The 11728-nt window shown below is 30.7% G+C and overlaps 1 pseudogene; it reads left to right on the forward strand.

The window, feature by feature from the left end:
• The first annotated feature begins 313 nt into the window (after positions 1–313).
• Positions 314–8006, forward strand: LOC119570698 (annotated as a pseudogene).
• The last annotated feature ends 3722 nt before the right edge of the window (positions 8007–11728 follow it).

Raw genomic sequence — 11728 nt, forward strand, 5'->3', positions numbered from 1 at the left:
GATCATCACAAATGAAAACACAATTAAGTATCATGCTGTGACCACGGCCGCTCAAACATCTTGATTCCATTAAACCCCCAAGTTTCATATGCCACGATAGTTGGTTGCCGCTGAATGTATACACAGCCCTTTTTGCCTTGACTGTGGGAAGCTTATCAAGAGTGACAAGCTTTTTCCCACGACTTTGCTGTGAATGAACATATGTAGTGCCCCATAATAATGTGGCCCTGTTAGCTTCCACTGGCCACATCCACAGTATCACCCATTATCCCATATTTTCCTGTCCTATCTTAAAGTGAATGAAAAGTAAAGAATGGAGGTATAATTCTGTGCTGTTTGGGATATTTCATTCAACCAAACCCTAGATCTTTTCCTCTTGGTATATCTTCATCTTTTTACGGTTTATGATTACTTATACTTATAAATACACCTAAATACACATTTTATTGTTTCTATAAAAAAAAGATAATGAAATTTTATTAATTGTATTGTATCTCTCCACATTTTCATTCATATGCATGTTTTAAAATTAGATAAAATTTTCTACTTTGTTCCTGCTGATGCTTGATATATTTGAGATCAGCAGTGACATGTATGTTGTCTGATATGTAAATTGAGCTCTTCAGATCCTAGCCCCAAAAATTTTCCTTAGACCTTGAAAGCCTGTCTTATCTCTAGTGTTTTTATGCTTTTGTCATGTAGTTTTGAAGCCTATATATATGCTTAATAGGCCTGAACGGGAGCAAGCTTGTTATTTGCCTTTAAAGGTTTTGATTGAGGTGCCCTATCTTTGACAGGCTATAATAAATAAAAATAAAGATAATATAATAATGAAAAGTATCATTGAGGAAAAGCTATAAAGTGTGTCTAAATTGTGTCTAAATTTTGATCCCAGTACAGATTGAAAAACTATTATGTTAGGCAGTGCTAAGACTTGCTGAGTGATAGGTTGCAGATTCCTCATGCTAACCTGAGCAGATATATTTAATACATATGTTGATATGTATTTTATATAGTATATTCGTGTATATGTATATACCCTATATTCATATTGTCACTTGCATGCTAGCTTACATTACTTACATAGAAATGTATGACTCATCATTAGGAATATACATTGTAAACACCCCAAAAGCTCAAGGTTTGCATTTTCCAAACACTCTTTCTTACCTTACAGCATACCTAGCGCTCACAGATGATGAGGCTAGAAGAATTATGAACGCTATGGCCACCCCGATGGGCCAGGGGCCATGCACTTTGGGACGCACTTCCTTCGTGGATTGTGGAGAAAGAGAACTCGTTATGGGTCCTTGGGCGTATGGTCTGGTGTTTTATGATTCTCTGCCAACAGTGGTTCCATTTGGGGGTACAGATCTTCCAATTTTCAAATACCAGGGATGTTTTTCATTTTGTTTCATACTGTTTATGGCTTATTACATCATCTTCCTCTTATTCTCTCTCTTTTTTTTGTTTCCTCTTTTTCTTTTTTACCATTTTTCCTTTTCCCTTTTTCCTGTTCCTATAGTGTGTGTCCCTCTCCTCCCTCTCCCTCTCCCTCTCCCTCTGCCCTCTCCTTTTTCCTCTCTTCATCTCCCTCTCCCTCTCCCTCTTCCTCTTCCTCTTCCTCCTCCTCCTCCTCCTCCTCCTCTTCCTCCTCCCTCTCCTCCCCCTCCTTCCCCTCCTGCCCCTCCTGCCTCTCTTCCTCCTCCTCCTCCTCCTCCTCCTCCTCCTCCTCCCCTCCTCCTCCTCCTCCTCCTCCTCCTCCTCCTCCTCCTCCTCCTCCTCCTCCTCCTCCTATGAAATTTAAGTTCAGAATTTTAAATAATTACAATTCAAATAGGAATTAGGTAGAAGGAAAGAGAGAAGAGAAAGACAACGGTTACAAATACTCTGTTTTCCCGGTGCTGTTAGATACAACACAGCTGTAATACTAAATTCTTCCACAAGACGCCGCACATGGTTTTTAGGAGGGGGCTCTGGTCTTGGCTGCATCCTTAGAGTTTTTTAGAAGGACACAACCCGGAGATTGTGGTAAGCTGCCCGTACTGTGAAAGACTGATTAAGGGTATTGAGATCGAGGCTAATTTAATAACTTGTGTAATAGAATGATGTCTTTGTGAGTGAATGAGCCAATGCGCAAATGTGTTTGATTGTTGTCTGTGTTTTTTGTTTTTTTGTGTGTGTGTTCTGTGATTTTATGTAGAATAAACTAGTTGTACTGTAAGAATTTTTTTTTTTTTTCTTAATATCATTGTGTATTTACACTAGGAATCCTATAGTTTTTGTGGGAGCCATGAAAATTAGCTAAGTGATCATGTAAAGACAAAAAATTAGAGGCAGTACTGAAGTTCCTTTTCAGCCTCATGTATCAAGGGAAAGTTTAAATTTAAATCGTAATGTGTTTGCCTTGTTCTTTTTTTACCACTTTTTTATTTTTGGACATGCAAAAAAAAGAAGAAGAAAAAGTTGCAGCACATGAGTTGTCCCAGGACATTTACCCCATTGATTTGCATAGCATGTTTTGTATATGCATACCATATCTACTATTTATTTTAGTTAATTAATTTTTGGGACACATAGGTGGCTCCACAAAAGCTGCTATCAGTTGCTAGTCTTGCCTATCTTGCCTGATATCCCATTTCCTTGATTTTCAGAAAAATTCTTTTATATTCATTTTTTATTTATTTTTAGCATTGATTTCTTTTTTTTCTGACACTACATTGCATGGTGAATAATAGTGTATTTTGTAGTCACTATCTTAGCAGTACCCATGATAGGTACCTCTAAGTGAAAAACCCATATTGCTGGGTGGTAGTTTATACAGTTAGTACCCTTGCTGGGGGCCCTTGAGTGGGACACATGCAATGGGGAACCCAATCAGAAGGTTTAGTTGAGTACTTGTGTCTCATATATGAAATGACTGGCTACTGTCCTCCTGGCCTTTTCACAGGTGAGATGTTTTCATTATTAGTTTAATTTTGGTTTATTTTCTAACCCCTATCTGTCTAGAAATGGTTACAAAGCAAGATAAATGTCCAAATTTTATTCCCCTTCGTTTCTACCTGCAGAGAGGCCCACTGAAACATTGAGCTGCCCCAACTGATCAAGCAGTTGCCTAAACCCAGGTGAGAAGAACAAGGAACGCCCCCTGTGCTTCCCCTACTCCATGAAGGCAAGGTCACTTCTCCTGCACACCTGTCGCGGATTTTGGTTGCCTGAAAAACCTCTTGACCGGACAGGCTTTATTTGTCAAGTGATTTGGGCTTTCAGTGATTCTGATCCTTTTAGATTGTTATAAATAAGTGACTAAAAGGCAGATTAAGATTAAGGACATTATACATTTCTTACAAGTTTGTTAATTGAAATGACTATCGCTGATCCAACCATACAACCCATTGGATCCAGTTGTGTCATTATAGTCTCATGACCTAAAAACTGGGCATTAACCTTATGAGAGCAGCTGCTCTGTGGTGGCTTGTAGGCCAGGAGCCATGAACACGCGTGTGCAGTGACGAGACTCTATTCCCCCTATTTTAAAAATTATTTCCCTTTACACATACCGTTTTTAACATGTTTTACGTTATCAGTCTCTCGAGCCAGACTTTTTCATGACATGGTCATGTCACCCGGATCCAAGGGGTTAATCCAAGGTGCCAGGTAATTTCACAAAATAGCAGGTAAACAATTTGGTATGTCTGATTGATTAGGGGAACTTCTCATCTACATATACAGATGATTCTCATATACAGAAGTTACATTGTATAAAATTTAGTCATATTGATATACATATACTACCCATGTGTCATTGTATAGATTTTGTGTATGTTGATGTCCTCTTTTTCTCTAATTCAGTGTACATTTTTTCTTTAGTCTTGTCTTTACTTGTTGCTTCTCAGTCTGTTTTTTAAACTAATTTCTTAAAGGAAGTTATAATATCTCGCCCCAAATTTGTTGCAGTTGCTGCCCAACACTCATCACGAGATGGTCACATGGGGGTCTCAGCTGATCATGTTGGCCCCCTGCGGTCGCATCTCTCGCCTGCCATCCTTGGATACCATTGAGGCCTGCATGAAGCTGTGCCCACACATCATCCAGGATTGTGGAAAGCAAGAACGCATTGCTTCAGCTGCCTCATGTCGTGTGAACACTCAGGTTGGTATGCCTTTTGCGTATTTGCCTACAAAAAAGTGTTTTGTTTGTCTTTATTTATAATGTCATAATAATGAAGTCCATTCTTTACTCTTTTTCCCCATCTCTTTAACATCTGAGAGTGATCAGGTATGTCATTTTCGATGAATGTACTAACAAAGGTAAATTTTTCTGGTAGGCACTTTGCAAGCAAGCCCCAGATCTCTGAAAAGTCCAGAACATTGTTGGCATGTCCTCCTGCTGAACGACATCACATTTTGCGCTCTTTCTGAGGAGGAGGTCAATGACATCATGACCGTGTGCAGAAAAATGCCACATATTTATAGGATTCAACTATGAAGGTAAGAAATGTACTTCCTGTCTACCTTCCTCTCGACTTCATCTTAGATGTCCCATAATTGTTTTTTCCGTAAATTTTTTTTTACAATTTTTTCTTGCTGATGTTAACTGTAAAGCAATAGTGTATTTTGAAATGTTAGAAGTAATCTTTCTTTAGTGGCATGGGAACTGATCAAAGTTTATTTTATATAGTTTGATCAGTTATATAAAATATATGTATGTAATATATATTATATATATATATTATATATTATATATATATATATATATATCAAATATATATGTATTATATATATTACATATATCAAATATATATGTATTATATATATTATTATATTTTAATAATTTTATATTTTATAATATTCTATATATATATATATATGATATATATTTATTTTATTATATATATATAGTATAATATTATATATAATATATATATATATTTATAATTTTATATAAATACAATATATATATAATATATTATATAGATATATTTTTTATTTATATTTAATATAAAACTATAATAATAATATAATATATAATATAAATATAATTAATAATAATATAAAATATAAAATATATATTAAAATAAATATATAATATAAATAGATAATAATAATATAAAATAATATATAATATTATATATTATTAATATATATATAATAGATATTTAAATATTATATTTTAATTAAATTTGATTTTTGGTATTTTTATGTATATTATTAGTTAATTTATTATTATAATATTATTAAAATATATATTATTATTTTTATATTATTTAATATTAAAATTATATAAAAATTTTATTTTTTATTTTTATATTATATTAATTATTTTATTTTTTTTAAATTTTATTAAATTTTTAAATTTTTTTATATTTTTCTTTATCTTTTTTTTTTTTTTTTATTTTATTTTTTTTAAATTATATATAATTTTTTTTTATTTTTTTTTGTTTTGGGGGATTTTTTTTTTAAAATGGTTTTTTTTATTTTGTTTAGTTTGTTTTTTGTTTTATTTTCTTTATATTTTTTTTTTTTATTATATTTTCTTAATAATTTTTTTATTTTTTTTTTTTTTATTTATTTATTTTTATATTATTAAAATTTTTTTTTTTTTATTTTTTTTTTTTATTTATAAAAATTTTAAATCTTATATTTATATTTACTATATTACTATTTATATTATAATTTTTATATTGTATTATATATTTATATATTTTTAAATTATTATTATTTCTATTATTATATGATAATAAAATATATATATATATTTTTTTTATTATTTTTTAATTAATCTTTTATATAAAATTTTATTCATTTATAAATATATATTTTAATAAATATATATTTATTAAAATATATTATTATTATATATATTATATATTATATATAATTATAGTTTTATTATTTATATATTATTTATATACCCTTTTTCCCAAAATTTTAATATATTATATAATAGAAAATTTTATATCATTATTTATTTTTTATATTATTTATATATATATATATATATATATATTTATATATCACATATCTTACCATATACCACACCACTACATACATCATCATACTTTATATATTATTATAAAATATATATATATCTTATATATATTATATTTTATATATTATTATTATATATATAGTTAAAAATTATTAAAATATATATATTATTTTATATATATACTATATCTATAATATATTTATAATCCATATACCATATACATATTACACTATACTATCTATACACTATACATACACACATACATAGTATCCCTTTTTATTTAATAGTATGTATATTATATATGTATATATGTATTAATATTATATATTGTATTATATATATATATATTTTATATATAAAATTTATATATAATATATATTATATAATATATAATTCTATATATAATATATTGTATATAAATATCATAAATATTATATATCTATATATATTATTTTATTTTTTAAAATAATTATATATAATATATATATAAATCACCCCACACACACAAACACACACACAACACACACCCCACAACACACACCCACACCAACACACACACACACACCCACACCCCACACACCACACACCACAACACCCACACCACACACACCCAACCCATACCACCACCCATACACCACACCCCACACCACACACACCCATACACACACACCCACATACCCAACCACGAACACAAACACACGCAAACACACGCACACACATATATACATACTACATTAATATAATATATAAAAAATAAATATATATATATATATATGTCTATATATTATTTATATTTATTTTTATTTATACACATTTCATTACATATCCATATACTTAACATATACACGGGGCCGCGGTGGCCGAAGGTTAGAGCGGGGGGACTCAAGCTGCACGACGCAATCTGAGTCAAAGGGTTTCGAGTCACCGCCCGGGCCGCGTTGTTTCCTTGGGCAAGGAATTCACCTCGATTGCCCTGCCTACAGGCACTGGGGGCCAAGCCCCCCCCAGTCAGTGCCGGTAAATAGAATGGTGACTCGAAAAAAAACCGGGGGGAAAGGATGGCAAACCCCGCTCTAAATTGCTAAGAAAAAATCATGGAAGCCCATGATCGTCAAGGCCGCGGTGGCCGAATTTATTAGAGCGTCGAAATCAAGACTGTCACGACGGCAATCTGAATTCGAGGGTTCGAGTCACCGACCGCCGTGTTGTTCCCTTGGGCAAGGAAATTCAACTTGATTGCCTACCTAGCCACTGGGTGGCCAAGCCAGACCAAGTCAGTGCTGGTCCCAAGCCCGAAAAACTAAACTAGATTACCTAAAAAAAGGGAACCCGCACTCTCCGTGGAAAGGAACTGGGGACCCTACCACATACTCACCCCCAAGAGCTACAAAATGAAAAATACAATTAAGTATTTATGCTGTGACCACGCCCGGGTCAGACATGAACCTACCGTTAAAAGAAGAAGATACACACATACGCACAAAGCCACGCACAGTGCAGGTGTCTGCTTTACTGCGTAAATAGCAAATTTCAAGTCCTTTAGTTTTATTTATAAGTTCAGATGAACTACAGGATCCATGTGGTACTGCTGTTTCCTTCCTTTATTCCCTTCATTCCTTTTATTCCTTGTGCATAGTCCTCTCATAGGTCTAGTTCCCTTTTTCTTTTAATTTTGTAACTTTTTCGTTGAGTCTGTATTTTTCAGTCATTTAGTTCTAGATGGTCTTTTTTTCTTTAATTTTTTTATTCTCTTATTTTTTTTACCATGCACAAAAGAAAGGAAGAGGAATCTGCATAAAATTAACATCTTGATAAAAAGGAAACCTATTTAGTTTTGACTATTATATTGTAAACTGAATTTTTTTTCACCCTCCTAGTGGTTGATGATGATGACAGTGGCGTGTTAACTGCTGGAGCTATTGTTACCGTCACTGTGAACTTGCGGCGTCGAGCCATAGGAACTATATGAAAACCAGCCGATAAGCCTTGATTATGACCGAAGTTCCGCGTGTTAAAGGGGGGGCTCGTGAGTAGACTCTTTTCTTGCTTCTGTTAAAAACCCTTTTTATTACCTCATTAAAAAAGAGAAAAAAAATTTTCAAATTTTGGTCTAAAAGTAGGACTGACTGCGGATTCTTATTTTTTCCCGGGAAATTTTTCAAAAAAGAAAAAAAAAAATGTTTTTTTGTTAAAGACATTTTGTTTCCCAAATATTTTTAGTTTTTGCATGATTATGGTGCACTTTGATCATTTATCTTTTTGAATGTTTTAGAAAGTACCCCTGAAAAAAGTTTTTTGCGGAAAGTGTATTTTGGCAAGAAAAAATCGCCCGCATTTTTAATGAAAAATTAAAAGTTTTTGATAAAAACCCTATTTTGGCCAGACTATTTCTTTGGGGTTTTTCAGATTTTTTCACTTTTTGGGAAAAAAATTAGGGGTTTTATTCAGTTTTTTTGTACATCATTAATGAATCTAGAATAATCAAGATGCTGACCCATTTCCAACAACAAAAGAAAAAGATATGAAATTTTCATTTCTTATACCTTTTCAAAACTGCTAAAGGGGAAATTATTTTTTTTGTTATTAATTGATTTTTAATAATATATTTTTTTCAGCCCAAAAAAACCTGGGGAAGAGCCCCCACTGAAAACACAAAAGAAAACCCCCAAAGTGTAAAGCCAGCGAAGAAAAAGGTGCAGTGGAAAGAAAGGGGGAAGCACCCAAGATGGGAAAAAGGAAAAGGTGGAAAATCCAATTTTGTTTTTTGTAGTTTTGCAGTAATTTTTTAGGGGAATATAGTTTTTCCATGTTTGTGATTAGAAAAGAATAATAACTTCATTTTTTTGTCTGGTTTTGGTAGATACTTACCAAGGGAGTAAATATTGTAATTGGGTTTTGGGAATGTTTGCTGGATTTTAAATGTTTAGGTTTGATTAATGTTTTAAAGGTTTTGGGAGATATAAAGGGATAATAAATGTTTAGCTGGTTTTGATTAACTTCAGTGGGATGGATAAATGTTATCTGGGGGTTTAAATCTTCAGTGGATGGATATGTTTGCGGGTTTTATAAATGTTTGCAGGCTTTTATGGTGTTTTTAAGGGTATGATTTTTTAGCTGGGGGTTTACTGAAAAGGGGGTCACTTAGGCCCGCTCTGGTTTTTTGGTAGAAAAGGGAAAAAATCCAAAAAAAAATATATACAATTTCTAGGAAGCATTTGCTTTTTTTTCAAAAGAAGATTAATCATGTTCGATACAGTTTCAGTTGACTGTAAAGTAAGTGAGAGGAAAAAAACAATTTTGGAAAACCATCCCCAAAAATTTTAATACAAAAATTAAAAAAAATTTGGGGGAAATCACAAAACATTTACTTGGGTGGGTAGATTGTATGGCTGGAATGCTAACTCTCAATTGACAATTACTGATATTTCATTACACATGGTACTTTTATACAGGGATATTTTCTAAATTTTTGTTTAGATATGGGGGATTTGCTGGGATGGTTTTATATAAATATAAAAGGGGGGATTGGGGTTTTTAAGTTACACTCTTTTACTTGAATTTTTCAAACAATGTGCAATGTTTTTTGAATCCCCAAATTATCTTCCTGATAGTTTTTATCCGAAGTTATTGTAACACTTTGGGTCTTTCGGGGAAAAATTTTTTCTGGGGGGACGCTGTGCATAGTGTGACCAATCCCCCGTAGCTGACAGACCTGGCGTGGATGTCGGGGGTCCCCAAAACAAACAAGACTATGCGACCCTTGCTTAAAAAGTTTAATAGGTTTTTACAGAGTTGATAACTATTTAGGGCTTTGAAGAGGTTTTCGATTTGAGAATGTTTATAAAAGATGAAAACTGTTTTTTTGGGGTTTTATACGTTTTTATTGTTAACCCCTGCCAGGGTTTCTGTACGCAAATGCTATTGGGAAACGGGGCCACTGCCGGGGGGGACGTATGACATGCCATAATATTTTTGGAAGAATGAGTTTTTTTTTTGTTACAATCACTGCAAAAAATTTTTTTTTGCCAGTGAAAGTTGATTAAATCGGGTTTTAACCCGCCATTTTTCCATGCAAAAAAAAAAAAAAAAAAAATGAACATCCCACGATTTTAAATCCAGATGCCCCACACGCTTATTTTTTTCGGACCCTAGACCAAATTGGATCAATTATGGGTCTATATAACAACAAAAATACCTTCTCTCGATTTATCAGGGAATTTGGGAAATAAGACGTTAAAAAAATGAAAAAATGAAAAAAACAACTATCTTCGATATTCGAAAAACGGCAGGATGCGGTATTCGGCATGAGTGGGCGCTCATGCTAGGCGACGATATAAGCCCCCGGGAGTGAGCCCGGGCCCAAAATGAATATACCCGTCAATAAGGGTTTAAAATATTCATGCTGGTGGGGCATTTTTGGGGGTATTTTAAAGTTATTGTTTTATTTTGATTTAAAAAAGAGTTTTAAGACAAGAGATGTCTTTTTTTGGTTTTGAATATATCTTCATCAGACAACATGTTTTTCTGAATTTTTTTTACAAAGATTTGTCAACAGGTCAGATAATTCCCTTTTCCTTTGAAAAAATTTTTTTCTTTTAACTTTTTTTTTTTTGTTATTTTGTTGTTATTTTTGTTACTACTCTATACTACTATCTACTCTACTACTACTACTACTAACACTATACTACACTACTATACTACTATACTACTACTACACAACTACAAACACTACTACTTATTAATTTAATTATAAATTTTTTAATTTTTTTAAAATAATTATAATTTTAATTTTAATTATTATTATTATTATTATTTTTTATAATTATAATCATAAATAAACAATCCAAAAAAAATTAATAATAATAATAATAATAAAGATTTTAATGTTATTATTATTTTTTATTATAAAATTTTAATTATATTTTTTTATGTTTTTTTAATTATTATAATTAAATTTTATTATATTATTTAATTTTATTTTTTATAATTTTTTAAATTAATAATAAAAATATTAAATTATAAAAATTTATTTTTATTTTAATATTTTTAAAAAATTAAAATTAAAATTAAATTAAAATTAAAATTAAAATTTAAGAAAAAATTTAAAAATAACAATTTTAATAGTAATAATAATAATAATTTAAAATTTATTTTTTATTATTATTTTTTTTTATTTTTTTTTTATTTTATTATTATTATTATTATTTTAATATTTTTATTTTTATTTTTACTTTATTCTTTTTTGATTATTGTTATATTTTTATTATTGTTATTATTTTTATTATTATTATTATTATTTTATTATTATTTTATTTTATTTTATTTTATTATTTTATTATTATTTTGTTTTGTTATTTTTTATTATTATTTTTTTGTTTTTTGTTATTGTTATTGTTTGTTTGTTATTATTTTTATTATTTTTATTTTATTATTATTTTTTTATTTTATTATTATTTTATTTTGTTATACCTGAAAAACTCCCTTAAAGGGTAATTTTGGCAGTGACAACCCAATGGTGCAAGTTCCAGGGGGTGGAAGTTTTGGAAGAAAACAGGCAAAAGAAAAAGGGGAAACTGATATGATGAATCTCCCCTCTCCCCGATGAGTCAGTTGAAAAAGCGACACAGAGTCCAAAGGATGACAAGGGAAATTAAAAATTTAAATACATTTCGATGTTTTTTTTTTTTTTTTTTTTTTTTTTTTTTTTCTTTTTTTTTTCTTTTTCCCCCAATCCCCC

This window comes from Penaeus monodon, unplaced genomic scaffold (genome assembly GCF_015228065.2).
Source record: "Penaeus monodon isolate SGIC_2016 unplaced genomic scaffold, NSTDA_Pmon_1 PmonScaffold_3603, whole genome shotgun sequence".
NCBI lineage: Eukaryota > Metazoa > Arthropoda > Malacostraca > Decapoda > Penaeidae > Penaeus > Penaeus monodon.